This window comes from Polyodon spathula, chromosome 22, assembly GCF_017654505.1.
Source record: "Polyodon spathula isolate WHYD16114869_AA chromosome 22, ASM1765450v1, whole genome shotgun sequence".
Taxonomy (NCBI): Eukaryota; Metazoa; Chordata; class Actinopteri; order Acipenseriformes; family Polyodontidae; genus Polyodon; species Polyodon spathula.
Genome location: NC_054555.1, coordinates 13,442,559 through 13,454,811, shown reverse-complemented (window position 1 = coordinate 13,454,811; position 12,253 = coordinate 13,442,559). Strand labels below are relative to the sequence as shown.

At 38.2% G+C, this 12,253-nt stretch overlaps 1 long non-coding RNA gene across 1 annotated transcript in view; it reads left to right on the top strand.

Moving 5' to 3' along the window:
• Positions 1 to 11,948, top strand: part of LOC121296912 — a 43,622-nt gene extending 31,674 nt beyond the window's left edge. Inside the window, exons 2-5 of the long non-coding RNA XR_005947116.1 lie at positions 9,480 to 9,571; positions 10,250 to 10,315; positions 10,439 to 10,650; positions 11,063 to 11,948. This is a non-coding gene — a long non-coding RNA (uncharacterized LOC121296912). The remainder of the gene's footprint in view (positions 1 to 9,479; positions 9,572 to 10,249; positions 10,316 to 10,438; positions 10,651 to 11,062) is intronic.
• Positions 11,949 to 12,253: the final 305 nt, after the last annotated feature.

The following is a 12,253-nucleotide window of genomic DNA, read 5'->3' as shown; positions in this document are numbered from 1 at the left end:
ATAATATATATATATATATATTATATATATATATATATTGTGACAAAGTGAACTATAAAATATATGGGAAAGTGGTAGAGGGTGTGTATTTTGGTCCAAGAGTGACAATGAGCCTGTATCCTCTCCACTGAATTTGGGTCACACAAGTAAATTGCAGTCTTTGACTGCCAAGTCAGAAAAGACTACAATTCCCAGAGTTCCACAGGGGCGACCAGTTTGAGACAAGAGTTTCCACCTGTCTACAATTAGGCAGCCATAAAAGAGCATGGGTTTTTCCAAACGCGAGGTGTGTAAAGGAGATGACAGACGGAAAGGCCGAAATAGATGAAAAGGTTGGTGTTCTACCTAAGGGGGAAACTATTATTGCCTAGTTTAAGGCATGGATTTGGTTAGTCAGTAAACAGCTTAGCTGTCTGACTTGTAGAAAGGAGAGTTAAAAGATAACTATAACGTTTAGGTAGCGCTCAGTAATAAAGAGCTAGGTTTTGTTTTGTTTATTTTGTTTACATTGTTGGAATTTGATTTGTGTGAGTCTGGATAAAGAGAACACCATCCGGAAAAAAAAATCATATAGGCCCCACCCTGTTTAAAACAAAATACTGTGGTTCAGAGTGCTTTGTTCCCATCAGACTGTTTTCAAGACCCGAAAAGTGACAAAACACCCCAGTCTGTCACATATATATATATATATATATATATATATATATATATATATATATATATATATAGCTCTGGAAAAAATTAAGAGACCTGTAACAGGGAGAGATCTGTGCTGACTCTACTTGCGTGTTCATGGGCTGCAGGAGGAGGGCGGCAGTTGCCCAACAACCGCCTGTGAGTCATGGCAGTGACACGGGGAGGTGGGAAAGTGGGTGTGTGGACTTTCCCCCTCTCTGAATGGCTGAGAGGCGGGTCTTGGGTGATTGTTGGTCCTATAAAATAACGCTCTGTTGTTTCCTCAGGTCTGCCCACTTAGACGCGCCAAAAGTGCGGAAGCTTTGATTCAGGACCGGGAATCAGCCGGGAGAAAAATAAAGATTCACAGCGAGACAGAGAGAGAGAGCGGGGAATCCTTGGGCAGACCCCGGCGTATTGTAAAAGAGCAGGCTAGATAGCCGATAGAATAGGACGGTGATCTGGGTCGTGCGGGTAGCGGCGACCGGGATAACGCTGCCGAGTGCAACACCTTTTATTTGAAGTTTTATTACTGTTTTATTTTTCCTTGTTCTTTTCGACTTCTGTTTTCATTATTATTTCTTTGAGCACCTGCGAGTGCACTTGCTGTTCGTGTACCAGCTGTGATATTTCCGTGGTGCTGTCTATCATCGTTGATAGGCAGCCCACGGTCAACAGTGCCCTCTGCCGGAGAAAAATAAGAACCAGTACAAAATAAAACTGGTCACATGTGTGGTGTTTCCAAGTACACCTGTCTGTCTCCTGGTCAGTGAATTACCCACACCCCTTCCACAAGACCACTGCAAAATTATCAGTTTCTCTGGTTTTACTATTTATAGGTATGTGTTTGGGTAAAATGAACATTTTTGTTTTATTCTATAAAGCACTGACAACATTTCTCCCAAATTCCAAATTAAAATATTGTCATTTAGAGCATTTATTTGCAGAAAATGACAACTGGACAAAAAAGATGCAGTGTTGTCAGATCTCGAATAATGCAAAAAAAAAAAAAAATAAGTTCATATTAATTTTTAAACAACACAATACTAATGTTTTAACTTAGGAAGAGGTCAGAAATAAATATTTGGTGGAATAACCCACATTTTCAATCACAGCTTTCATGTGTCTTGGCATGCTCTCCACCAGTCTTTCACATTGATGTTGGGTGACTTTATGCCACTCTTGGCACAAAAATTCAAGCAGCTCGGCTTTGTTTGATGGCTTGTGACCATCCATCTTCCTCTTGATCACATTCCAGAGGTTTTCAATGGGGTTCAGGTCTGGAGATTGGGCTGGCCATGACAGGGTCTTGATCTGGTGGTCCTCCATCCACACCTTGATTGACCTGGCTGTGTGGCATGGAGCATTGTCCTGCTGGAAAAACCAATCCTCAGAGTTGGGGAACATTGTCAGAGCAGAAGGAAGCAAGTTTTCTTCCAGGACAACCTTGTACTTGGCTTGATTCATTCACAAAGACAAATCTGCCCGATTCCAGCCTTGCTGAAGCACCCCCAGATCATCACCGATCCTCCACCACATTTCACAGTGGGTGCGAGACACTGTGGCTTGTAGGCCTCTCCAGGTCTCCGTCTAACCATTAGACGACCAGATGTTGGGCAAAGCTGAAAATTGGACTCCTCAAAGAAGATGACCTTACTCCAGTCCTCTACGGTCCAATCCTTATGGTCTTTTTCAAACCTCAGCCTGGCTCTTCTTTGCTTTTCATTGATGAAGGGCTTTTTTCTAGCTTTGCACGACTTCAGCCCTGCCCCTAGGAGCCTGTTTCGAACCGTCCTCGCCGTGCACTTCACCCCAGCTGCCGTTTGCCATTCTTTTTGTAGGTCACTTGATGTCATCCTACGGTTGCTGAGTGACATTCGAATGAGTTGGCGGTCATCCCGGTCAGTGGAGAGTAGTTTTTTTCCTCTGCTGGTCTGTAGCTTTGTTGTCCCCAATGTGTGCTGCTTGACCTTGTTCTTATGAACTGCCGTCTTTGAAATTTTAAGGATGGAAGCAACCCGATGCTCACTGTATCCCTCTGCCAGTAAAGCCAGAATTGAACCCTTCTTTTCCTCACTCAAAACTTTCCTTTTCAACTCTTTGGGCATGGTCAGTAGATTTTTTTATTCCAAGTACTTTTGAGGTACTACTAGCACTGTTTTGCCATCCAGCTGGTCCTATTGCAAGAGGATAGTGATGACCACAGGAGTGGTTTTTATACTTTTCCTCGTTAAATAAGATTTGGTTCAGGTGATCCCCTAATCAGTACCTGAGGTGTGCCTGTGTTGGAATTCAACAGACACTGGAATGGAATGGCTGCCATACATGTAGAGATGCTGATTTAAGAAACATTTGCAGTGGTCTCTTAATTTTTTCCAGAGCTATATATATATATAGAATAACTTTATTAAAATGAATAAACTTTTGCAGCCTGCCCGCTGTGCACACAAACAATGTAAAACTGTGTTTCCCTATAAAATAACATGTTGTTCATGACCACAACCACCACTGCACATGACCATGCGAGTGGACAGGAGAGACGAACGATTGTGTTAATTGACAGTGAAAAGCAGCCATTTTAAGAAACGGTAGAAATATCCAAACCGCTAAAAAGCAGGAAAAGTAAAGAAGCTTAAGAAAAGTAAAGAACCAGAGATGCCACTGGGTAAGTGGTCTAAATTACAGAAAAAAAAAAATACTGCAAAGACTGGGAGAAAGAAAAAGGGTTAAAAGAGTGGATTAGTAGTGTACCTGGAGATGACTCAAAAGGTATTGTAAATGTGAAGTCCGAGCACATCACAGTGATCTGTTAGCTCACTGTAAGACAGAGAAACACACTAGAAACGTGGCTCCATTTTCAAATGCAAGAAGCTTATTTAACACAGGATTTAATAAAAAAGTTGACAATTCCGTTAAAATATGTGAGTTGAAGTTGGCAGCCCATATTGCTTGCCATTCCAGCATCCTCACCGTAAATCATTAGGGATGCATGGTCAGGGAAGTTGCACAAAAGGATATTAGCCTTCATAGAACAAAATGCTCAGCACTTTAAAATCTGTCATCGGGCCCATTGTTCATCAGGAGATGCTTGAAGACATCGGCAAAGAGCCATACTCTCTAATCAGTGCAAACAAGCAACTCTGTGTGGTGTTAAGGTACTTTAGCAGAAAATTTGTATCGTGACATCGTTTGCCGAAATTGTTAGCTTGCCAGCTGGTGATTCTCACAGCATTGCAACAGACTTATTCAAATTCTTAACCAGAAAACCAATTGGAAGTGGAAAGATGCATTGGTCTGGCAACAGACTGTTGCAGTACAATGTGTGGGTACAATAATTCGGTACTAACAAAGTTAAGGGAGGTGAATCCAAAATTTGTGCACATTACGTGCGTTTGTCATTCACTGCAGCTCTGTGCATCTAAAGCAATGGACGTACTTCCTTGAAACATTGTGTACGCGATATCACAGATGTACTCGTGGTATAAGTACCGCGTTCTCTATGCCACCATTAATGTTGCAGAAGCCCCACTGAAGATTTTGCAGCTTTCTGACAAAAGATGGCTCGCAATTAGCCAATGTGTTGATCGAGTGCTTTCTCAGTACGAAGAGCTGAAGTTGCACTTTCAGCTTACAAAGGACACTGAAAGGAACTACAATGCTGAACTACTGTACCAGATGTATTCAGATCGCGTAAACAGAATGGATCTGTTTTTTCTTCAGCCCATTGTCAGTGAGGTCAACAGAATAAACAAGCTGTTTCAGCTTGACAGCGCCAATCCAGCAAAACATCTTGCTGATTTAATGACATTTTACCGTAGTTTGATCCAACGAATCATGAAATCTCATGATTTTCCAACATGGTCTCTGTAATTTTGACATAACATCAGACAGAAACAGCTTGCCACTTTCAGCAGTGGACTTCGGGATCAAGTTCCAGTTAGAACTGTCAGAATCAAAGATCGAACCTCAGAAAGCAGAGGATGTAAAACGTAGATGCAGAGATTACATGTTCGAGTTTCTGAAAGAGATAAAACAAAGATTGCCTCCCAATATCTAGCAACTTGAGTCACTTACCATTCTCAGCCCAACTGTTGTACTCAGTTCCAAAAAGCCACAGCTGGCAAATTTATCATTTTTGCCACTATACAGTGGAGATCTTGGCAAACTCAAACAGCAATGGCAAGCTTTAAACAATGTACACTGGGTGCACACTGAAGAAGACAGTCAAATTGAAGAGTTCTGGGTTGAAATGGCGAAACACACCGATGCAGCTGGTGATAAAGATTTCACTGAACTTTTCGCCTTATCTTTTAGCCCTACCATTTAGCAATGCATCAGTGGAACGTGCTTTTTCACAAATGGCTCTAATCAAAACCAAACTACGAAACCGAAAGAGAAATTGTTGGAAAATATTTTTAGGGTCAGAGCGTATATGCAGTGTAATAAGATGTGCTGCAACCAATTTCAGCCATCCATAGCAATGCTGTCACTGTTTACAGGTGACATCTATGAAGCAAATAACACAGAAGATGGTGCCGACTCAGTGGAGCTTTTTTGAAACTAAAACAAATATAAGAAAAAAAAAACAAAGTCAAAATTTTTTATTTTGTACATACTTTTTTTTTTACATACTTTTTTCTTTGTACATATTTAAAATGGACTTGAGATACACCTGTATGATAATAACAGGTGGCCCTTGCACGAGGAGATTGAAGGTAAGAAGTTAAAAATGTTTTTCTGTGTTATATTTCAATGCATGGGGAATACTTTCAATTAACTTAACTTTTTTCTATTTTTTTTAAAAAAAAAAGGCAAGTTGTTGGCTCTATTTTTTGCAATTTGTTAAGGTGCATTTAATTGATGTGGATATTTAATGTATGTAATTGATGTGATCATCTAGTTAGATTGGTAGTATAACTTTAAAAGATTGAACTGTTTTCTTCTTTGGGAAGCAGTCGCAGCATTAAAGGAATCACACTGTAATCTAGTTGCTGGTATGAATGTTCCTTGTGCCTTCAGAGTTTCGTATGATATTTTTATTTTTTAATGACGTGTGGATTACCTGTGCTGGGGCTTGTAATTTTTTTCACTTCTATACTAGATATCTTTTCTTATGAAAACTTTAGATTTTTTATGCATAGGGTTATATCTTAATAGCAGTAAGCTTGGTTTCAGTAAAAAAAAAAAAAAAAAACTGTTTAAATCTGGCAACCCTGGTACAGGGTTGTCCCTGTCGTTTAATTTACATTACAGCCCAGTCAGCTGCAAAGAGATTACCAGCAAGAATCAACAAACTCCTGATAGAAATATTACTAGCTGGACAAAAGTGGCAAGTGGCACAAGCAGCTGAGACAGTGGCAGGTGGCACCGAAGCAAGGAAGGTTCTGAAACATGTGAACACCTGGTTTGTGCTTAAGAATAACTATATATATATATATATATATATATATATATATATATATATATTATATATATATATATAGTACTGTGCAAAAGTTTTAGGCAGGTGTGAAAAAATGCTGTAAAGTAAGAATGCTTTCAAAAATAGACATGTTAATAGTTTATATTTATCAATTAACAAATCAATATTTGGTGTGACCACACTTTGCCTTCAAAACAGCATCAATTCTTCTAGGTACACCTGCACACAGTTTTTAAACTCGGCAGGTAGGTTGGCCCAAACATCTTGGAGAACTAACCACAGTTCTTCTATTGATTTAGGTAGCCTCAGTTGCTTCTCTCTCTTCATGTAATCCCACATAGACTCGATGATGTTGAGATCAGGGTTCTGTGGGGGTCATGCCATCACTTCCAGGATTCCTTGTTCTTCTTTACACTGAAGATAGTTCTTAATAACTTTCTCTGTATGTTTGGGGTCATTGTCATGCTGCAGAATAAATTTGGGGCCAATCAGATGCCTCCCTGATGGTATTGCATGATGGACAAGTATCTGCTTGTACTTCTCAGCATTGAGGAGACCATTAATTCTGACCATATCCCCAACTCCATTTGCAGAAATGCAGCCCCAGACTTGCAAGGAACCTCCACCATGCTTCACTGTTGCCTGCAGACACTCATTCGTGTACCGCTCTCCAGCCCTTTGGCAAACAAACTGCCTTCTGCTAAAGGCAAATATTTCAAATTTTGACTCATCAGTCCAGAGTACCTGCTGCCATTTTTCTGCACCCCAGTTCCTGTGTTTTCTGAGTCGCTTGGCCTTGTTTCCATGTCGGAGGGTGTGGCTTTTTCCAGGTATGTCTTTTTGGCCTCAAGTCTTCCATGAAGGCAACTTCTGACCAGACTTCTCCAGACAGTAGATTGGTGTACCAGGGTCCCACTGGTTTCTTCCAATTCTGAGCTGATGGCATTGCTGGACATCTTCGAATTGCGAAGGGAAGTAAGCATGATGTGTCTTTCATCTGCTGCAGTAAGTTTCCTTGGCCGACCACTGCGTCTACGGTCCTCAACGTTGCCCGTTTCTTTGTGCTTCTTCAAAAGAGCTTGGACAGCACATCTGGAAACCCCTGTCTGCCTTGAAATTTCTGCCTGGGAGAGACCTTGCTGATGCAGTATAACTACCTTGTGTCTTGTTGCTGTGCTCAGTCTTGCCATGGTGTCTGACTTTTGACAGTAAACTGTCTTCAGCAACCTCACCTTGTTAGCTGAGTTTGGCTGTTCCTCACCCAGTTTTATTCCTCCTACGCAGCTGTTTCTGTTTCAGTTAATGATTGTGTTTCAACCTACATATTGAATTGATGATCATTAGCACCTGTTTGGTATAATTGTTTAATCATACACCTGACTATATGCCTTCAAAATCCCTGACTTTGTGCAAGTGTACCTAGAAGAATTGATTCTGTTTTGAAGGCAAAGGGTGGTCACACCAAATATGGATTTGATGTAGATTTTTCTTCTGTTCACTCACTTTGCATTTAGTTAATTGATAAATATAATCTATTAACATGTCTATTTTTGAAAGCATTCTTACTTACTTTACAGCATATTTTCACACCTGCCTAAAACTTTTGCACAGTATATATATGAGAGAGAGAGAGAGAGAGAGAGAGAGAGAGAGAGAGAGAGAGAGAGAGAGAGAGAGAGAGAGATGCACTCAAAAGATGAGAAATATTTTTTTACTTTGTAGAATAAGTCTACTGATGAAGTGCAAGAGTGCCACTTACACTAAGTTACATATGTGAATAAGCCATAACATTGACCTGATATCACTGACTGAATTGTGTTCTTTAGTTTACATTTTTGTATCCTTAGCATAATAATCTGTAGTGGTAAAAGGCTTCCTTTTTTATTTGCTAAAACTGAATGCCTTTTCTGCTTAGTTTGTAGATTGAGAATTGCCAAAACTAGCTTATATACCTATATTTTAGTTCAACTTTAGATACAGTTTTGTGATTTTATATAATGTGTATAATGTGTTATAATGTGTGTGTGTGTGTGTGTGTGTGTGTGTGTGTGTGTGTGTGTGTGTGTGTGTGTGTATGCAGTACCAAGAAATGTATTTATGGGTTCAGAGATGCTAATTGCACATACTTGATTGTACATAAACAGTAAATACTCTGTACTGTGAAAAACAAAAAAAAAATATGCTGAATTTCCTTGTCTCTTGTTTTTAACTTGAAAGCTGTAATTTGAGCCACGGTCAAGAAAGAGGTCTTACTGGGGCACAAAACATGTATTTATTTTTGACAGTTAAATAATTAACTCTGAATTACATTTCTGTCTAACCATTATTCTTGTTGAATATTGATTGATTTTCTCCTTAAAAGTGCGTGAAGGGGGCATGGTTAGGGTTTCCTAAGGTTTTCTTGATGCTTCGCTCACCAGGTGCTAGGATTTCCATTTTCAAATGTTGGCATCTCTGAGTTAGTTGTGCTTTCTTACATTTTGACTTGTAATCCGTACTGACTGTACCAGATGTCGAATCGTGTGAGAAATCATAACTGTAAAAGCTCACTTAAGTTTACCTCAGACAACTGATTTGCACGAAAAATTGTCCATCCATCAATAAGCGAATTTGTTGACATTACGTGGGAAAAGTAATGCATAACAACTAGGATAAATGGTGATCCGTATTACATAGCAACGTGAGTTATTTCAGGAATTCCATGCTTTTTCATATTTAGTAATAACACTCTTTTAAAATATTGAGATTCGGCATGGCAGTGGCGCAGTTATAGTCTGTTGTTGAGTTTCCGAACCAAAGCACTGACGTTGTACCAAGTTGCTAGTTAGCAGGTGGGACATGTTATTAGCCACATTACAGCTCATCCCATTTTAAAAGGGCTGTGAAGAGGTCTGAGCCTATTGGAGATGGCTGGAAAGTATGTCAGCCAGTTAAGTCTTGAAACAGTGTGGTAAGTGATCCCTTGCATTCATGATTCTGTTAATTAAGCCTTGTAATTTCTAATGTGGTAATGTTATAGCAATTTGAATTTTTACTAATGATACAAAAAAGAGCTAGCAAAATACGTTTCTTCATGACAAAATTAAGTTATGTAAATAATGTGATGTTCTTTTATACTGGATAATGGGCTTAAGAGTGTGTATTCATTTAAATATCCCATGTCAGTCAACTAAATAGGTTACTAACAATTTTTCATTTTCTCAAGCAGACTCCCTAGAAAAGGATTACTATTACCTCAGAAAATCAGTTGACCCTAGTGTCAGTACTTCTGATCTGTGTCAATTTAAGCATACATATAGCTTACATTAGTTAAGTCTTTAAAAGATATCTATTATATAAGTATTTATATTTTTGACAAAAGCATTTCATTGTTTACCTACAGGCCCAATTTACGTTATGAAGATGCAACAGATTCAGAAGATGAATGCCGCAAAAATACTTTTCTGTCAACTACACCAAGGGTTAAATTACCAGGTAATTCACAAATGCTGATTAATAAGCAAAATTTACCCTCAGGTTTAACAGTTAATCATTTCAGAGTCACTAAAACTAAATATTTTTTGCAGTATGTCTAGCAAATTGCCTCAATGCACTATGGAGCTCTCATCATCATCTTGCAGCACAAACCCATCCCCGAATCTAAGAAAGGATAGCCTGCTGCTTGATGATGGCAGTTTTTTTTTTAAATCTCTTTAGTCAGCCTTTTCATAGGTTATGGAGATACTGTACAGTAAATTGTTTAAAAATATTGCACGCGGCACTTAAAATACTGTAGTCACAAATGTCTCATGGGAACCACATTGTATCATATTAGATATTATAGACACAGCTGATTTTCCATTACTGGACTGTTTTTTTTTTATTTTATTTTTCAGACACATCTATCAGCAACAATTCTTATCGCCATTCCCCAGTTAAACAAATTCAGCAAAGAATACCTATCCAGTCAATGAATGGCAACTTTTTTCTTCTCAATTTTAAGCAGTCTTAAGCAGTCTGGTTTTAGGGATACAGTTAACTGTCGTAAAATAGTGCACATGACACTGAAATAAATATTTGCAAGTGGGGCTTATATGGAAACCAATTAGTTTCATCTTTAATTATTTTATAGTCTTTTTTGTATCACTAAATATATGTTGATTTATTTTTCAGTAACATCTAGAATGAGTATGCTGCCATCGCCATTTGCAAATCAATGATGTGGAATCAATGCCAAACGTATGCACTGAAGTTTGCTGATAAAATAAGATAATTCTAAAAATGACTACACTTTTGGAAATGTCTTTATAAGAACTTTTGAAATTATTAAAATAAAAACATTACGTATCATATTTATTTCAGAACTTTCGCCCTTTGAATGTAAAGTACTCACTTTGCTAGTAGAAGTAAAAGATGAAATGAAGCAGCACAAGGCCATTTTACATGAGCTGCAGGCCAAAGCCGGTGTGACACACACCAGATCACTGTCACCAGATGTTCACCTGCCTATTGTGTTACTTGAACAGCTTCATAACATTGAGAAGTGCTTGGATGAACAAATGAAAAATAATTTGGTAAGATCATTTATATGTTGTTCAATTGAAGTAGGCATTTGGTGGAATGACAAATATCACACCTGTTTAAATTTCCTTTGTTAATATTATACTGAAATGTTTCTTTTACTGACCTAAATATGTTTAAGTGCAATTTTTGTTCAAAATGTTGGTTGCTTCAATAAATTACTTTTGATATACTTTTATTTTTAATTCATGCATGGGAATAATTATATTATACTAGCCGTATTATTCTGACATGTTTACAATATGAGATTGACAGTTAGGTTTACAATGGGCTGTCTACAATTTTAGAACATGACCTTATGTATCCTCAAGTTATATTTGAATTGCTGTAGTGAAAACCTGCTAATATGTCCTTAATATCTAGGAAGCTTTGTAAATGAATGGCTTCCTTCTCATTAAATTCTAGCTGGCTCATCTGTCCCTAATGGGTGGTCACTGTTTGGATGAGACCATTCGCCACACGCTGCAAGCAGTGCTGATGAATAGAGTGGCATGCAAACTGAATTGGGCTGGTCATGGCACCAAGCAAAGTTTTCAGCAGACCAAGCTTCAGGAAGTCATGTTTTGTATGTTATCATTTTTACATGTTTAAACTATTTGTTTGCCAATCATTGTTTGTTAGTCTTTTTATAGTTCACCAGGATCAAGATGCTTTAAAACTGTTAAATTTATCAATTAGCTATAAGACTTTAAAGCAGAAAATTGATTTTGACTGGATCTTCTATTTAGGACAGTTTTTGGCCTTGCTTCCGGTAGAAACTAAGGCTTATGAAATCATTCTGCCTGTGTGTGCATGTCGGTTTCTGTTCCCCTTACCTTTTCATCTTGCAGGCAGATTTCAATTAAATTTGGCAGAATCCCATAAATTACAACAGGTACACAATTTACTGCCTTTATAACTGAGACCGTGTGTATATCCATAGACACCAAAGAATTGCGATGTCAATTAACAAGTCATCCTAAACCCACCCATAGGAAACTATAGGCTTTATTAGTTCGGGTCCTGCCCTGAACTGTTTGCTTTTTGTTTGTTTCTTCTGATTACAAATAGAATATGGGGTTTGCTTTGTGTTTTCAGGAGCTTTGAGAATAAGTAATTTGGGCAAAGATGCAGCACAAGCCATGTTTGGAGATGTCATTAAGTAATGGCTAAGATATGCACCAGATAGAGAAGGGGAACAGGTCGCCAAAGACACACCAGCAATAATTTTTTAGAATAGTTCTCTCAATAGTTGTTTTCTAAACCTTTTAACAAGTCACTTAATTGTTCTGTGCAAGCTGCTGTATAAACTGTGAAGCCATCGCAAAAAACAAACAAACAAACAAACAAAAAAAAACTCTCTCTCGAGATCCTGAGAGAAATTATCTGAGGATCTCTATTATCATTTTGTTTTCTCAAAATCCTGAGAAGTTATTTCAGGAAAACAGAAGTAATGACTTTAATTTTCTCTAACAATTTTAATACTGCATATTGGTTGGTTGCACAACATAGAAGCAATGTTGCTTCAACATTGTAAATTGGCTATTCAGACAACATTGATTTAAAGTTCTTTCAATGAGCAAAATGGTGTTGAATCAACATCGGATTTCAACATTG